Below are 17236 nucleotides of genomic sequence, written 5' to 3'. Positions count from 1 at the left end.
ACTATAACTTGATCAACTCGTCAAACTTTGAATAGGTATGGGGAGTTGCAAAATTTGGACAAATTTTGCAACCTATAAAGAGAGGAAGTCATATATACGAACTTCTAAGTTCTTCAGTTTGATATTTGGAACATGTTATCAGATCAAGAGGAAAGAAGATGGTATCATTTTTTTATTTTTGACAATTAGTTGGAAGATAGTGTACATTCTTTTATATTATTAAAGTGAATTATTTCTTGTCATGTTAGTGGAGGTAAATGGCAAGAAAGTGGTCATTATTCTTTGGTGTAACTCATATAATGATCTACCACTAATTATACACTAAATTTTAAATTTGATAGCTATCGATTCACGTTCTACAATTTTATTTTTCACTACCTTGTTATTTACTCTGTGAAAGAAATTCTTCACCTATAGATAGTAGTCATTCTTACCTTGTGGTGTTGAGAAAAAGAAAGTTTAATTAGTTGAATAACTGTATATTTTTGTGGAACTCTGGACTCAACAACTTATTCAGAGTTTGTTTGAGTTATACAACGTTATAGGATTGTTGTATCATGGAGGAGACGAGCCAATCAAATTACTACTGGATCAGTGAAGATTTACTGCAGTGGGTTTGAATCTATTCAAGCATAGCGAGATATTCATGCGTCAACCTGAAAATGTTATATTTTTCCTCATTTAATTTTTCAAAGGTGATTATGTTTTCACCAACACATTCTATTGATTTACCAACGTTTCCCAATAAGACTATATGGGCTGATATGGAGTAGAAGTTACCTGGCACAATTGCACAACTCAGTACTCTCTTACAGGGGCAATTCGCAAGAATACCCCTATTCGGGGTGGTCTTTAATTTTTGTCCCTCAAATTGATGGTCTTTAATTCTCGCCTTTCGCCTAGAATACCATGAGGTTCTAGGTTCGAACCCTAACTCAGGCATAAAAAAAAATTAAAAAAATTGCAAGGCGAGGCTTTTGAAAAAGTATGCCTTATGCGGCATAAGTTATCTCAAGGCATAACTAAAGTTATGTCGGATCCGACAAAGGTTGTCTTATAAGGCAGACTTTTAGTTATGCCTTAAGGCAACCTCTGCCGTAGACAGCATAGTTTGTCTTAAGGCATAACTAAAATTATGCCGAATCCAACATAGATTGCCTTATAAGGCAAACTTTTAGTAATGCCTTAAGGCAATCTATGCTGGATCTGGCATAACTTCCTTAAGGCAACCTATGCCGCATAAGGCAAACTTTTCTCAAAGTCTTGCCTTGCGAAATTATTTTTATTTTTATGTCTAAGTAGGGATTTGAACTCAGAACCTCAGTATTTTCAGTCACCTTTTCAAGCGAAGGACAAACTTAAAGACCACAAATTTGAGGGCCAAAATTTAAAAACCATCCCAAAAGAAGGACAATCCGTGGAAAAAAAAAAAACCTCTTACATAGAATAGTGGACTATCAATAAGCCCATTTTTCAAATACAGGCCATCACCCAAGTGGACTGGAAGGCTTTAGTCCGTTTCCCATCAATACTTGGGAGTAATTGTCACTTGGAATACTTAGCATTTAGAACTGTTTTTATTCTAAACCATTAATAGTCCTTGAGAAATCACTTGTATAACATCCATCTCTACTAAAAGGTCAAGCTTCTGTAAGAGCATATTGGCAGTTGCTAATTTGCGAGGTACACAGTACGTATTATATAAGTAATGACACTGACATAAGGAGATATTCTAGTAAAGTTATAAAGGGAGTTCAAAAATTGTTTTAGCTTAGATTATAGGTTCATATTCCAGGTGTGATCGTCTAGTACTCCTTCCGTTCACTTTTACTTGTCCAGTTTAAATTATGCATACTATTTAAGAAATAATAATTGATATGGTATTTTACCACAATATTCATATTTATTGATGTTTAGTCTTAGGTCTTGAAAAATAATTTGGGGAATTAGTAATTATACCAAGGGTAAAACATGAAAATAAAAATATTTTTCTCTTGACATGCTAAATGTGACAAGTAAAATTGAAAATGTATTTTATAGTTGACAAGTAAAAGTGAACAGAGGGAGTATTTTTTAAAATCCCCTATATAAATTCTTGGCTCTGTTGCCACTCATAGTATATCCTAATAGATGACTCTGATTTCTAATAGAGAAAAACGAACGTTACTCACCTAGTGTTTATAATTTTTTTCCACAGAACAAGTGAATGACTTGAACTTGCACAGGTACAAGGTATTGAACCGTTTTTTGAGAATGTTCTTTTCCAGTGTTCATTAGCCAAAGCCCAAACTTATATTGTTATCGTAATGCTGGGCTTTCCTTCTACTGGATCAGGTGCCAATCCAAAACCTTCTTTCTTTCTTCCTAACTATTGAAGCCATTTAAGTTTTCAACTAACATTGATTCATGTATTATTTTTGTCTCTCAGTAGATGTGGATTAAACATTAAAGATAGTGTATGCATTTTTTTAATGTACCTTGTCAAATTAAGTCTTGGACCTAACTCACAACCCAAAAGTTAGCTTAAAGAGAGAAGGATTGCTCAAGCCATATAAGGAACCTAGGGATCTTGTCCTTTATTGATGTGGGATTCGTTCCGTTCATCACCCCCCCCCCCCAAACGCATCACTCCCAATTCCAGATAAGCTTTTACTCAGAGTTTTACTGTTCGGTCTGAAGCGGGCATATTCATGAACTGGGGTACATATTTCATCACCCCCGACGTAGTCTGGAGGCCCAGCCTCAGGCTCTGATACCATGTTAAATATGGACTAGGCCCAACTCACACCCAAAAAACTAGCTCATAGGAAGAATGATTGCCTAAGACATATAAAGAGTTCAACATTCTTACTTGGTCCGATGTGGAATTTCATTCCTTTCATCATAATATTTTTAACATTTCTTTTTAATAAAAGGGGATAACGGATACACCTTATTTAATTTAACACTCCTGATGATGTAAAAAACAATGAGTCCTCAATGGTGCAAACTCTTAACCAATAATTTGATAACAGTCTACAAAGTCATAACTTTGAAAATGTCTCATGATGAAAACCAAACTTTAGAAAATCTCTAGTAAAAAACAACCAAGATCAAACTATATCATATGCTTATATTTTTGGACTCATCATCCGAGTCCTCAATGGTGACAATATCTTTGTTGGTAGTTCCAATCGCGGGTGCCACTTCTGAATCATTATCTGAAATCACCCCCACCAATTCAGTGCTCTTCGTGTTGGATTGTTTTGCCTGTAACAAAATAATATCGACCATTAAATTACTTGTACCCACAAATGGGGTCTGGAGCATATGCAAGGCTAAAAAGTTTATCACACATTAATTGAACGTTACAACATTGTAAATATAATTCATGGTGGAAATTAATCAAAAGTTACAAAGAGGTGGCAATTCATTTGAGTAAGGTATTAAAAAAAAAATCTTTAAGGGGTTGTTTGGTTCACGAGAGTGAGTTATTCTATATAAATTTGTCTCGTGTTTGTTGAAGATATTAGCTACCATCAATATTATTTTTATAATCTTAGTATAAGTTATCTCATATAAAAAATGAGATTTATATAATCTTGAATATCCTGGTTTTGAATCAAATGATCCCTAAGAAAATTAGAGGAGGGGTACAAGAGTAATTTCCAGAAAGGTATAAATATTTTGAAAACTAAAATAGTAAAAAAATATGGAAACGTGCACCCCCCCCCCCGGGTTATTTTCCTTGTATCGCTACGATACATGAATTTGTAGAAGATATCGACATAAACTCGAAATCCCAGAAGGAAAAAAAATATCAATCTTTTAAGTTATGAACCAATTAAAAGGATCGAGCAAGTGCATGCTTAATTAACTAACAGATTCCCTAGCACATTCAACAAGCCGCATCACGACATGTTGCTCCTCTTTCGTAAGGTGACCAATGAGCCTAGCTAGAATCTTATATCACGAACCCCCAAGCGATCTCACGGCGGGTCGGTGATCATCGTCTGCTAGATGAAGCTGGAGACGACGGAGGCTGCGCTACCGGATTTTCAAAATTCTGTGCACCAACTTGATGAAATAGGATGAGTCAGTGTCTGATGCAACCTCTTGTTGCTGCAAAATTGATGAGTCAGCACCAGAACCCTGCTGTTGTACTTGATAATTCGGATACGCCAAAGTTACCATTCTTTGATGGTTCCCTTAACCCAACTATCCTTGAAATGACCCTTTGTATTGTCTGTTAGGTCTTAGGTTGAGTGTAAGCTTTCTCCGTGATGGATACAGTGGTAGGCCAAGATTTTCCCTACATTTTGAAAAAATTAAAATAATTTTAGTTGTTACTTTCAAGTGTTGTATGTTTAGAGAGTGGAGGAGTGTGTGTGTGAGTGTGTGTATATTAAGTACATATATATATATATAAAGTATTTTTTAAATGTTATTTTAGTCCTCATCATGACCTTTATTATGATTTTTGTATCTATGCAAAGTTGTTTTCACTATTGTTGTAGTCATTGCAAGAAAGCGAAGATATGATGACATTATCTAAATGGAGTTTTATACCGCTTAAATATCACAAATTTGTTTACCATGACATTTAATCTAAATTTGAAGCAAATGTCGTAAATTTTAGTGTCATAAATTTTTTGATAAATTTGAAGCAAATGTCGTAAAGTTTAGTGTCATAAATTTTTTGACATTTAGATAAATGTCTGATAAAAAATTTTACGACACTTAGAAATACATCCTTAAAAGTTTCATCAGATGAAATATTTATTTTTGAATTGTTAAATGATGTCTAAATTAATTTTCAATTGGATCTTGGGCTTCGCTTAGCAACAATTTTCAAGTTTCAACTTGTTTTAAAATGCATCTGAATTCCCTTGATCGTAATCCAAACCACTCCAAGAAATCATAAATAATATATTAATTATAACAACTTATAAACATGCTCGAAATTATTGAAACGCAACTATCAAAATAAAAAGCTGGATTATATACATTAGGATTTATCAAGTTGAGATAATTTCAGAGACCTCACCTTTGGTTTCGCTTTACAACGCCGACCTCTCTTGTGGTTTACGATATTACGCTTACCTCCCTTATTTTAATTTATTTATAAAAAATATTTAATATGTTTATTATTAATACAAAAATATAGTGATCGACTAATTTACCCTTATTAACATATATTTGTAATTAGTTTCATAAACATTTTAAAAAAAAAAAAAACTCCTTAAACTAAAAATAAAGAATCCGTAATTGGCTCGAAAATCATGTTCCTCTTCATATTCAATCTTTTATGCAAGAGAGATTAGCCATTTTATTTACAAAAGAGAATAATGTTACCACCACATGGAATTTAACAAACTGCAAGATAAAAATAAAAGAGAACATGTTTTTCATAGATGGTAAACACCACCTATTATGTTCGACACCAAAAGAAAGAACAACAGACAGAATATTAAAACCACTTAAAGGACTCAAAACATTAACTTAAACCAAAGACAAATGCAACAAAAATTAAGACTACGATGACGACGACAACAAAACAACAAATTAGAGGCCTTTAACAACAAAGAAAGATCGTTGAAATTTGTAAAATGAAAATTTGCCAATTCTATTTCACTAGGAAATTGAAATTTGACTCCACAAATTAAAAGTCCTGTGTGTTTTCCTTTTGAGAAGAAAGGAGAAGAGAAATTTTTCTATTCCAAAAACTTACCTGAAGAGACGGTCTCGTTCTCTTTCAGAAAGAACAGCAAACGTGAGAGGTTATGTGGGAGGGAGTTAACTTACCACAAAAACTGAACTACTACTTTCTCCAAGTAACCTCTCTTAACTCTTATATTTTTTAAAAAGGCGTTTGGAGATGCGGTTTCATCTCATGAGATGAAATTTTAAATCATCTAAAAATATATGATTTGAGATTTGAAATCATGATTTTAAAAAATATAAATGTAAAATTTGATCCATATGTTTTATATTTTGTAAAAAAAAATTCATAAATTGGTAGATATATTTACCAATCATGTTCACCAACCGAGAAATACATGATTGGCGCGAAGAGATTGTTCGTACCATGTGAAAGGATTACATTAAAGAGTAGTTACATTACTATTCATGTTGAATTTTCCTTTTTATTGAACTAAAGTTTGATCAATTGATGTATTTTTTAGGAAGGTTTTCTAGTAGCGTATTAATTTTATTATGAACTATGATTTACTCATTTGATAAAATTGTATAAGAATTGATTTTTTTTAATGGTTTTCACAACTTGTCGAATTTTTATGTTTATAAAAAAACTGCAACTTAAAAAATTCAAATTGAATTTCGTCACATAATTTCATCTACATGGGATAACTTATCCTCCAACCAAACGATCTCTAAGAGTTAAGACATAACTTCTATATAGAAATTATGCCTTAAGACATAACTTGCTTTACGGTTGTTTTTTACTCTGCTAGGATTCTACAGAATTAGGCCTTAAGGCCTCATTTTTGCTCGAATAGGCTTAATTTTACTATGAAATTTTGTCTTGTAATTTTTTTACTAAGTGAAAATTTGAACCCAAAACTTTGAGGTATTTTAGGCGAAAAGGCAAAAATTAAAGGCCATCCCAAAGAAGGACAATCGTGCAAATGACCGTTCAAAATGTGTTGGGTTTGGCCAGTCCATATGAACGACCCAACCCAACACAAAACCAATATCCAACACTTGTGAAATTATTGCCTCATTCCTTGAAGCATCCATGCGCTCCACGTGGATGGCCAAGGTTCAGTTCCAGATGTAGGCAACTCTATTGCATTTGAAGTCAAAATAGTGACTAGATAAAACCAAGTGATGTAGAATATAAGTAGATAACTTTTTATCTTATTTTGAGAAGAAAATAGATTTTGGATATAGCTCAATTATGAAAATTAACTCAAGAATATTCAAACTTTTTATCTTATTTTGAGAAGAAAATAGATTTTGGATATAGCTCAATTATGAAAATTAACTCAAGAATATTCAAAATTTATACAAGGAAATAATAATTTATTCTCTCAATCAATATGAGCAATCTAACACCCCTCGTTCTTCCGATGTGGTGACATGAACAATTGGAGCATGCATCATGACATGATATGAGAGCCCATATTCAGTAAACCAAGAATAGAGACATAAGTTTAGTTCTTACACCATGATAAAAAGAAATTAAACTTTAGCCTAACTTTGATCAAAAAAATTATAGCCTAACTCAATATCAAAAATATATTTATAAGGTGAGAATTACCTAATTATAATTTGAGAAGACATGCCACACTAGTCTGCCCTTATTTAGAGGAGAACACGTGTAAATACGATCGTTGACATTTATTCGATGAATGAAACATTGATATGCAAAACCAATCAGAGTTACTAAATAATATTATTTGACACTACATTATAATCTTAAAATCCAACTTCTTCTCAAGGTAAAATTATATTCACACGCAGCTAAAATTAACTTTCAAATACTATTTTTTACTTAATAAAAGTCACAAGCATTAACAAATTAATAAATACAATATGAAGTTTACTAAAAGTCACAAGCATTAAGAAATTAATAAATACAATGTGGAGTTTACTAAACTATCTATATTTATTACCCCCTTTGTCCAATTTATGTTGTACAGTTCGGATTTCGAGAGTCAAACTTTTTTATTTTGATCGTAAATTCAGGCATACAATCTTTGTGTTTTTTTCCCGTAAAATAACTTTTATATATATAAATTACATGAAAAGTACGATAAGTCACGATAAACAATAATTTAAAGTATTTAAAGAACATACGAATAAATCGTGATAATTGTTTTCCTATTTTACTCTCGAAATCTAAACTATATCACGTAAATTGGGCCAGAAGGAATAAATGTTTTTTTTTGTTTTTTTGAGAATTAAGCAATATTTAAAGAGGATTACTTTGGAAATACTTGTCAATTTTTGTGTTGAATTTCTAAAATAACATTTATTTTGAGATAATTTTTTTTTTTGCTAAAGTAACACTTATTTTAGCACGGAAAGAGTAATCAATTTCAACTATAGGTTACTCTACTTTTTCAACCTCAATCAAATACTACTATTATCCAAAGTCCAAATGCCTAGTTGTGATTTGCCTGTATGTAGCGCGCGACGTGTTGAAGGAGAAAATATACACTGCTCCGCAATTCGTGCGCTGCTCTTTTCTTTATGAGAAACGATGCACCGACTCACTGCCATGGCACGTGTACACGTGACTCCTTAATCACTAATTTTCAGCTTTGTTTTATTAATATAATATTAACTTTAGGAAACCAGTACTAGTGATACGATTTTCCTTTTCATTTATCCTTAAATGATTGACATTTGACACACGCAAATAGTTCTATTACACGCGCCTTCTACAGAGTCAGATAGCATATTGCACCTCTTAGTTACTCCTAATTTATGTGCAAGTAAATTAACACAAAAAGGAAAAAGCTTTTGGTTGTTAATATTGTGTTAAAACTTTTAAGTATGTGTAATATTATCCCCTTTAAGTTATTCACGCGCGATGTTTTTCAAAAATTTGTTAACGGTATTAACGTGAGACTTTTTCCTGCTCCTAATAATCTACCCTCAAATTAAGTGTCACGTTATTCATCAACTCATGGGCTTATTTGGAGATTAACTTGTGTTACCCACATAAATTGAGTATTTATTATAGACGTTTAATTTTAGATGAATGCAAAGCAAAAAAAAAAAAAAAAAAAAAACATTGAGATGAGAATGGAAGTTACTGTACATAGGGTAACTTTTTGCCTTAATGAAAATTATGCAACTCATAATGGATAGGTTGTTTAATTCCTCACGGTAACTTTCAAGTTCCTACGATTATATATTGGATTGTCTTCTCTTTATGAGTAACAACACACCAAAACATCTTCTTCGTAGTTATTTTGGGCAATTGTTTTGAGGAATCTACAATCTTTCAGCCACTAGTATAAGTGTTTGGGAGTGATGCAATCGGTCTAAACGATTTGCTCCACAGTCTGGTCGAAATCGCTTTGAAGACAGTGACTTGCCACGACGCAACAATCTAATCCAATAAGTTGATTCTTGTTATAAACTGCTTGTACATATTGTCCGCTTTGGCGCACCTCACGGCTTTAAAACGCGTATATAAGTAAAGGCTTCAGGCCCAACTTATAAGCACGCACACAATCCCGTGTGCGAGCGATGTGGGAACTTCAAGTTCACAACACACCCCCTCATCGCGAGCATCGTGCTGATAACGTGTTATGAAATAAAAACTATGAAGTAAATACACTGAATATATATGTAGAGAGGTATCAGATTGTATTCCTTCTGCTCTTTCAACATTGCATCTGTGCATCCTATTTATAGGAGCAACAGGACATGGGATATTTTGAGATATTTTGGGATATTTTGGGATATTTATAACTTAATGGATATCCACTACTTGGGATATTTATAACAATTCTATCATTTTATTCAATTTCCTAATTGATATTGTTACTATTCCCAACACTTATGACTAATGAAGTCATTTGTTTTTTTTTTTTTTTTTTTGTGTATGAGTTTCTGTAAGTGTTTTTTAGCATTTTAATATTACAAATTAATAGATTAAAGTGCTGCTTTTAAGTGTCTTTGAAATGGTCAATGACCACGTTCAGTTCATGGCAGAATGTTGAGTTTAATGCCTTTGAAACTCCTTTATCCATTTATCACATTTACTCCTTTCAGTTAGTATCGTATAGGCAGAAGTGGCCTCTCCGTTTTTGGCCTTAATTTTCCTTTAAACCACATCAGTTAGTGGTAAGAATATGTCCAATGTTCTTCCTTTGTAACTCATGTAACCTCTATATAATAATAATTCCATTATCTACCTATTTTACTATTCCATTCATGTCCTATTCAATTCTAGGATGATTTTCTAAGCTATAAATAGAAGTCTTCCTTAGCTTTTGGGGGTAGAGAGAAAAATATATACTTTGGAGAGTTCTTGAAAAGTGAGAAAAAAAAAGAGTTTATTAGTTGAAGGATTGTGTTCTTTTTTTTTTGTGGAGCTTTGGACTCAACATCTTGTCCAGAGTTTGTTGAGTTGTACAACGTGATCGGGCTGTTGTATCCTGGAGGGGACAAGTCAGAAAGATTACTGCTGGACCGGTAGATTTGCTGCAGTGAACTTGAATCTCCTTAAAGAGAGCCAGATATCCGCGCCTCAGCCGAATATATTTTTATTTCTTCATTTTATTTTTCAGTTGTAATTTTAATTTCATTGTATTATCACCAACAATATCTAAACCTACAGGTAAAAGTGGTAAACCAGCCACAGAGACTGTCAAAGGCACTAAACCGCGTCTTGCCAAATCATTAACGTTCATATCAGTTATTGGACTAAAACACCACGAAGACATTATTAATATAGCATGATATATTGCTCACTTTGAGCCAAGCTCGTATGGTTTTCCTCAAAAATATCACCCATTAAGCGTATCAACCTTATATACAACAATAATAACACACCTAGTGTAATTTCACGAGTGGGGTATGAGGAGGGTAAGATGTATGCAGACCTTACCACTACCTTTGTGTGTGGGGGGGGGGGGGGGGGGGGGGAGAGGCTGTTTCCGATAGACCTCCAGCTCAAAAAAGGTGTAACCAAAGCAGGATAGACAGGAAAATAACGGCAACATCATAGCAAGATAAACAAAGCAAACAAAGTAATAGATGGTAAAAAAATTGAGGATTAGTATACTATGTACAACTGCTATATAACGAAAATGTGAGAATAGGAGACTAGCTCTCTGCCTATTTCTCGTAAAAATGCTCCAACCCCCAGCTACTTGCTACCCTTCTACTTTAAATCTTGACTTCCAAACCTTCCTATCTAGGATCATGACTTCTGTAAACTGAAGATGCGACCTGTCCTGTCTAATCACCTCCACAGTTCTTCTTAGGCGTACCTCTACCTCTCCTAAAACTTGCTATAGTCAAACTTTTATGCCTCCTAACTGGTGCCTCCGCACACCCCATCTTCACATGCCCGAACCACCTCAGCCTTACTCCCGCATCGTGTCCGCCACAGAGGCCACTCCCACTTTATATTGTATAATCTCGTTCCTAATCTTTTCTCTCCTAGTATGCCCGCACATCCACCTGAGCTTACTCATCTTCGCTACTTTCATCTTCTCAACCCTGTATGTAACTTTTTTTTCCTTTCTATTATCAATGTGAGACTTTATTCACACACCATCAACTAATTAGACGTTTGGCCATACAAACCAAAAACTTTTTCACTTTTTTTGAAATTTTGGAGTTGGAGTTGTGTTTGGCCATAGTTTTTGAAATTGTATTTTTTTGTTGAAATGTACTTGTTTTGGCTGTGAAAAAAGTGAAAATTTTGAAAAACAAGTTTTTCTTGTTTTTCAAATTTCAAATACAACTTGAAGTTGTATTTGAAATTTTCATGATCAAACGTTGATTCAAGAAAAAAGTGAAAAAAATTTCCGGAAAAAAGTGAATAATTCTAATGGCCAAACGGATAATAGTACTAAGAGCCTGTTTGGATGGGCTTCTGCCTTTAAGTTGAAAACAGCTTATAAGCCAAAAAAAATAAGTTGGGGTAGTCCAACTTATTTTTTTTGGCTTATAAGTTGTTTTCGGCTTATAAGCTGCTTTAGATAAGTTAAGTCAAATGGACTCAATTATTTTTTTGAGCTTATTTTAAGCACAAAATGACTTTAAGCTAGTCAGCCAAACACTCAAAAAAGCTAAAAACAACTTATAAGCCAACTTATAAGCCAATCCAAACGGGCTCTAAGGCATAATCAAGTTTTTCTAACCTCTCAAAATATTAAATTAAGATTAAGGCTGCGAAACACAGAGATATTAAAGAATTCATATACATTACTGAGGTGTTGATCAACAAATGGAGTTTTTAAAATACTTTTACAAAATTGAACTGACAACTTTCCCTTTAATTTTTAGATCAAATTATCTCTAAACCTAAAAGACGTTGTCTACTTTTTCTCTCTTATTTAAGGTTAATCATTCTGTTTTCCCCTTAATCATAAAACTTAAAAGATCCTTACCTTCTAAACTTTGTTGTTCAAATGCACGTCGTTTTCGAAACTCGACAACCGTGCAAAATAATTGATTGTGAGTCCAAAATGGTTTTACCAATATTGACAAATGAAATATTGATAAGATGTAGAATGAAGTTAGTGAAAAACAATAAACAATTCGTGTATTATTATCCTAATAGACGTATATGATGTTAATTAACAGTTGTTAAGTTATAGTTAAAGTAAACTACCAACTAATTATAATTAAATCATGAAGAAACTCATATAACCAAATATCATGCGCTTATGCTCTGGTGTATGCATTATGTGTCCAAAAGATAATTTTAATTTATGTAGTTTACTTATTTTTTGTCTATTTAAGAAAATATTACTTTCACTATTAAGTAACTTTTTAATTCTAACAATTCAAATGACATGTTAAGACACAAGATTTTAAGAATGTTTTGACACATGTAATTAAATTAGACACATAATAAAAAGAAACATATGCAGTGTTTGCTTTTCTCAAACTATCTCAATCGTTTTTGTTTTGAGCTTCAATAGCAAAAGTTGATTTCAATGGAATGTTAATTTAAATGACTTTCGGCAACTAGAATGAGACTAATAAGTTATTCAAAGCAAAATTTAGAGTACCAATATTTTAAATTTATTTTTACTATTTTGAGATTCCTTCACGTGCAGCTGACGCTGTTGAGTTGAAGAATACGTAATTAGAGAAAAAAAAATAAAAGAAATTGGAGACTTCGAGTTCTTTTTTCTCTGGAGATAACTGCTTCGTGGTAAAGAAAGGTCTTTTTTATTATCATAATGACCCTTAATTTATTATATTTACCAACTGAGAATCCAATTTTTATAATGATTTCAAATCTAATCCCTCAGAGAGTCAGAGTACTTACCAGTTTTGCTTTTGACTGGAAAAAGATTCTGTATACCATTGTATTTCCGTAGATACCCTTCATGAAACTGAAAAGAAAATAAAATTGAACGTTAAAAAAAAAAACTGAACATTTCTTTCACAAAGTAATAGAGATCAGATCACTATAACCAAAGGAAATGTTTGCTTTTCAGATGCATTAGTATTGCTTTCCTCATTTTTGTAGTGTAAACATTCTCCAATATGAATTTAAAATTTGGAAATTCCAATTTAAAAAATTAAAACAAACGAAAATAAAATTTGAATAAAAATCAAACATCAAGATGTCTATGGCTCAATTGCACAATTCTTTCTAGATACTGTATTTTATAATTTGTCTACATACTCAATTCTTACATGTATTATTGCATAAATCATGTGAACACGTTAATTTTCTAATAAAGGGATGAAAATAGTGTAATTCCCATTTCACTAGAACATTTTTTTTTTTAATCACAGTAAGGTCTTTGTTCTAGTGAAATGAAAAAATGAGCAAAAGTTGTCACTGTGATAATTTTTTTCCGGATTGATTTTATGAATGATCACTCAACTTTTTAGTATTTAACTCAAAATTAATGAATTATTTTTTTATAATGAAAAAGTCATGAACTTTAAATATCTAAAGAAACCTTTTATAATTAGCTAAGTTGAGCTCGATTGGTTAAATTTAGCTCGAGCTCATCTCGCTTGGCTCGACACCTAAGCCTAATTAGTACCAGGATAATGGAAGAGGTGGGCAGAAAGAGAGAGCAGAACATTTAATTATACAGCACGCATCATCAAAAACACTCTTATATATACTATATAAAATATGAGCTTTTCTTATTAATTTATGAAACGGTCTTCTATGTTACTCATTTTCTTATTTTGACCATCTCTAGTGGATATCACACTTAGAAAGTTAGGAAAGGCTCTTAATCATCAAACCTTTAATGGAAAATATACTTATTAATTACGAGGAATTACGTGCTCAAGAGCTAAACACAATGTCATTTTAGTCGCTTGTTAACTCGTGGAAACGGTCTAGATCAACTCTCTTCCAACCAAGGGCGAAGCTACAGGTTATAAGTAAAAGGTTCAATTGAATTTTCTTCAATGAATAATTATATTATGTAAATAAAATATTTTTTTTGTTATATATGAATTATTGATTTCCTTCGACGGTTGACACGAGGAAATGTTTAGTGTAGTGGTAATTAAAGAGTCGAAAAATTAGTTTAGGTCACTAGCTAGTTCAAATTTTAAATGTGATATTTTAAAAAAATAAAAATTGTTTGTATGTATTTGTGACACTGCCATGTAGTTTTTTTTTTCTCATCAAAACATCAATCTCTCTCATTCACGCATAAGCAAAACAAGCTACATGTATGAGTCATGTGGGAAACCGTTCATTCAAAAAAATTCTCATGTGCTAGAGTTTTCGAGAAACTAGCTAGAAGAGGACTACACCTATTTTTATTCTTTTGTAATGACAAAAACGAATTACATCCACGTTATTCTTTAGGTGATCAATATCTTCATATACATTTTGCATGGTCCAAGTCTTGAGTAGTTCATGTCTAATCAACAAGAGTGCTGATTGAATGCTGAAGTGTTATATCTACTTCAATTTTTTGGGTTACAGAAGTCATCGGAGTTGTTGTGCCATAGAAATTAGGAAAATGACACATTTTTTTATCATTTGGGTGCAGTGAATATGCCTTTTGACCACATCGCTAGGGTATCGGTTCACTGGATTAGAAAATTGTCCTATGGTATATCTTCTCTCCCTATTCTATATGTCATGAAAATCATGGAAACCTTCAATTAATTGATTACAGCACCAGGTTTTCACAAATTTTTGAAATTTTTTCTTGTATTAAATAGTACATTTTCTACTCCAAGAGACATATCATGTGCTCACCCCTCCAAGTTTGGCATTTTAATTTGAACTTCCAATTTCTAGTTTGACTGGCTTATTGACCTTTACATTTGAAGAGTATACAATGACAAATTTGTCTTTGTATAATAGGTCGGCAGTGGCCCTTCAAATCTTCATTTTCCCACTGGGTAATAGAACCATTGATTAAGAGCCTGTTTGGATGGGCTTATGCCTATAAGCTGCAAACAACTTATAAGCTAAAAAAAATAAGTTGGGGTAGTCTAACTTATTTTTTTGGCTTATAAGCTGTTTTCAGCTTATAAGCTGCTTTAGATAAGCTAAGTCAAATGGACCCAATTATTTTTTTTAGCTTATTTTAAGCACAAAATGACTTTAAGCTGACCAACCAAACACTCAAAAAAACTGAAAACAGCTTATAAGCAACTTATAAGCCAATCTAAACGGGCTCTAAATAAACAAGTATGAACGTTAAAAATAGAGAGCTTACTTGTTATTTTGAAATTGGATGCTTGGTCTTACATGCAAAATGCCTAAGTTGGAGAAGTAGGCAACCTTTTACTTGTTTTTGTTGTTGTTGTTTTTATTCGATGTTTGGTATCTGCTTTGGGAGGAAGGGAGTAAAATACTCCTTACCATACTAAAGACGATTCTATTCCCAAGACTCAAATCTGAAAACTATAACTAATAAACTATACGTCTGGAGTTCATTTCAAAATAACGAAGGTACATATGCAATTCATTCAACATTTTGCTTGTTTTTTGTTTTCCATTTGGTGTTTGGTTTTCAATTTAGGGTTCTCTGATTCATCAAAAAGTGACACACTAAGGGATCGTCGTTTGGTACACGGTATAAGGTGGGATATTCCATCACTAACTTTGGGATTAATTTTGTACCATGTTTGGTAGAAGGTATAAATTTATCTTGGGATAAATTTATACCTTCTGCACCTTCTGCCAAACATGATATAAAATGAAGCTCAACCTCAAGGATGGGATATTCACCTTATCCCATTAACCTTTGGATTATTTTATGTCATCTCCTAAATGGTATAAATTAGTCCCTGAATTATAATATCCCGGGATAAATTAGTCCGCGTACCAAATGACCCCTGAGAATATATTAATAATAGTGAAGTGATTTCATTCCGGATCGTACCCGAAAGCTCTAGTTAACAAAGTATACTTTCGAAGTAATTGAAAGAAAGGTGCATATGTATTTTGTTCGTACCTGTGATGGTTTTCCAAACGAATCTAGACGTGTTTATTGGATTTCCATCTTTCGACAAAAAAAATTAAACGAAATAGCATAAAGAACGATAAAATATAGTAGTAAGGAGGATATCAATGTGTAGAGGTGAGATTACTGTTTTCGTTTTACATCAAAAGATGAATGAATGTCTCCCGTGAGTTTGAAAATTTAACTCTCGCATTTTAAAGAGATTAAATGTGATGCTACTACAAGACGAAAGATTTAATTTTACATCTCATTACAAATGCTTTTAGCTATATGATTTTTTTTCCCACAAAAGACTATTGAAAAAAAATAACACAAAAGTTTGTAAATAAAATACAAATTTTCTTTTAAAAAATTATTCTTATCCAAATTGCAAGTAAATTCAGGAGTTTATTTTGGATTTTTTCACAAATAGCCGATCGTATCCATTATTTACTTTTCGTCGTGTACATAGATTATATATATATATGCAAGCTTTTTTTAATTTAAGCAGTTAGATGAGTGACTATTTTTAATTTAAGCGGTTAAATAAGTGACTATTTAGGTTAATTCTAAGTTATTTTGTCCTATGGTACATGAATGGACTTCAAACACTGTTGAATGCATAGATTTTTATTTAAAATCATGTGCAAAATAAATTCAAATAATAATTTCCCCGATAATAGGATTGGGTTGTAAGGTGCAATAAGTAGGCGTTTGGACATACGGTTTGAAACCCCAAATCATCCAAAAAGGCATGATTTGGGGTTTCAAAAATTTTAAATATAAAATTTGACCCATAAGTTTATATTTTATAAAAAAAAACATAAGTTGGTAGATATTTTTAACAATTACTCTCATCAACCGTTTACCAACCTCATTAATTTCTACCAACCTTTATTTATGTCTACCAGCCTTTATTTATGTCTACCAACCTCATTACTATTCATGTTAAATTTTCGTTTTTATTGAACTAAAGTTTGATCAATTGATGTTGCATTTTTTAGAAAGACCTTCTAGTAGAGTATTAATTTTGTTATGAACTATGAGTTGCTCATTTGGTAAGATTGTATAAGAATTGAGGATGTTTTGGGATTTTTATGTCTATACGAGAAAATACAACTTAAGATATCCAAATTATATATCCAAAC

Source organism: Lycium barbarum, chromosome 11 (assembly GCF_019175385.1).
Source record: "Lycium barbarum isolate Lr01 chromosome 11, ASM1917538v2, whole genome shotgun sequence".
NCBI classification, from domain to species: Eukaryota; Viridiplantae; Streptophyta; class Magnoliopsida; order Solanales; family Solanaceae; genus Lycium; species Lycium barbarum.
The sequence above is the reverse complement of the archived record's forward strand: the minus strand, read 5'-3'. Positions refer to the sequence as shown.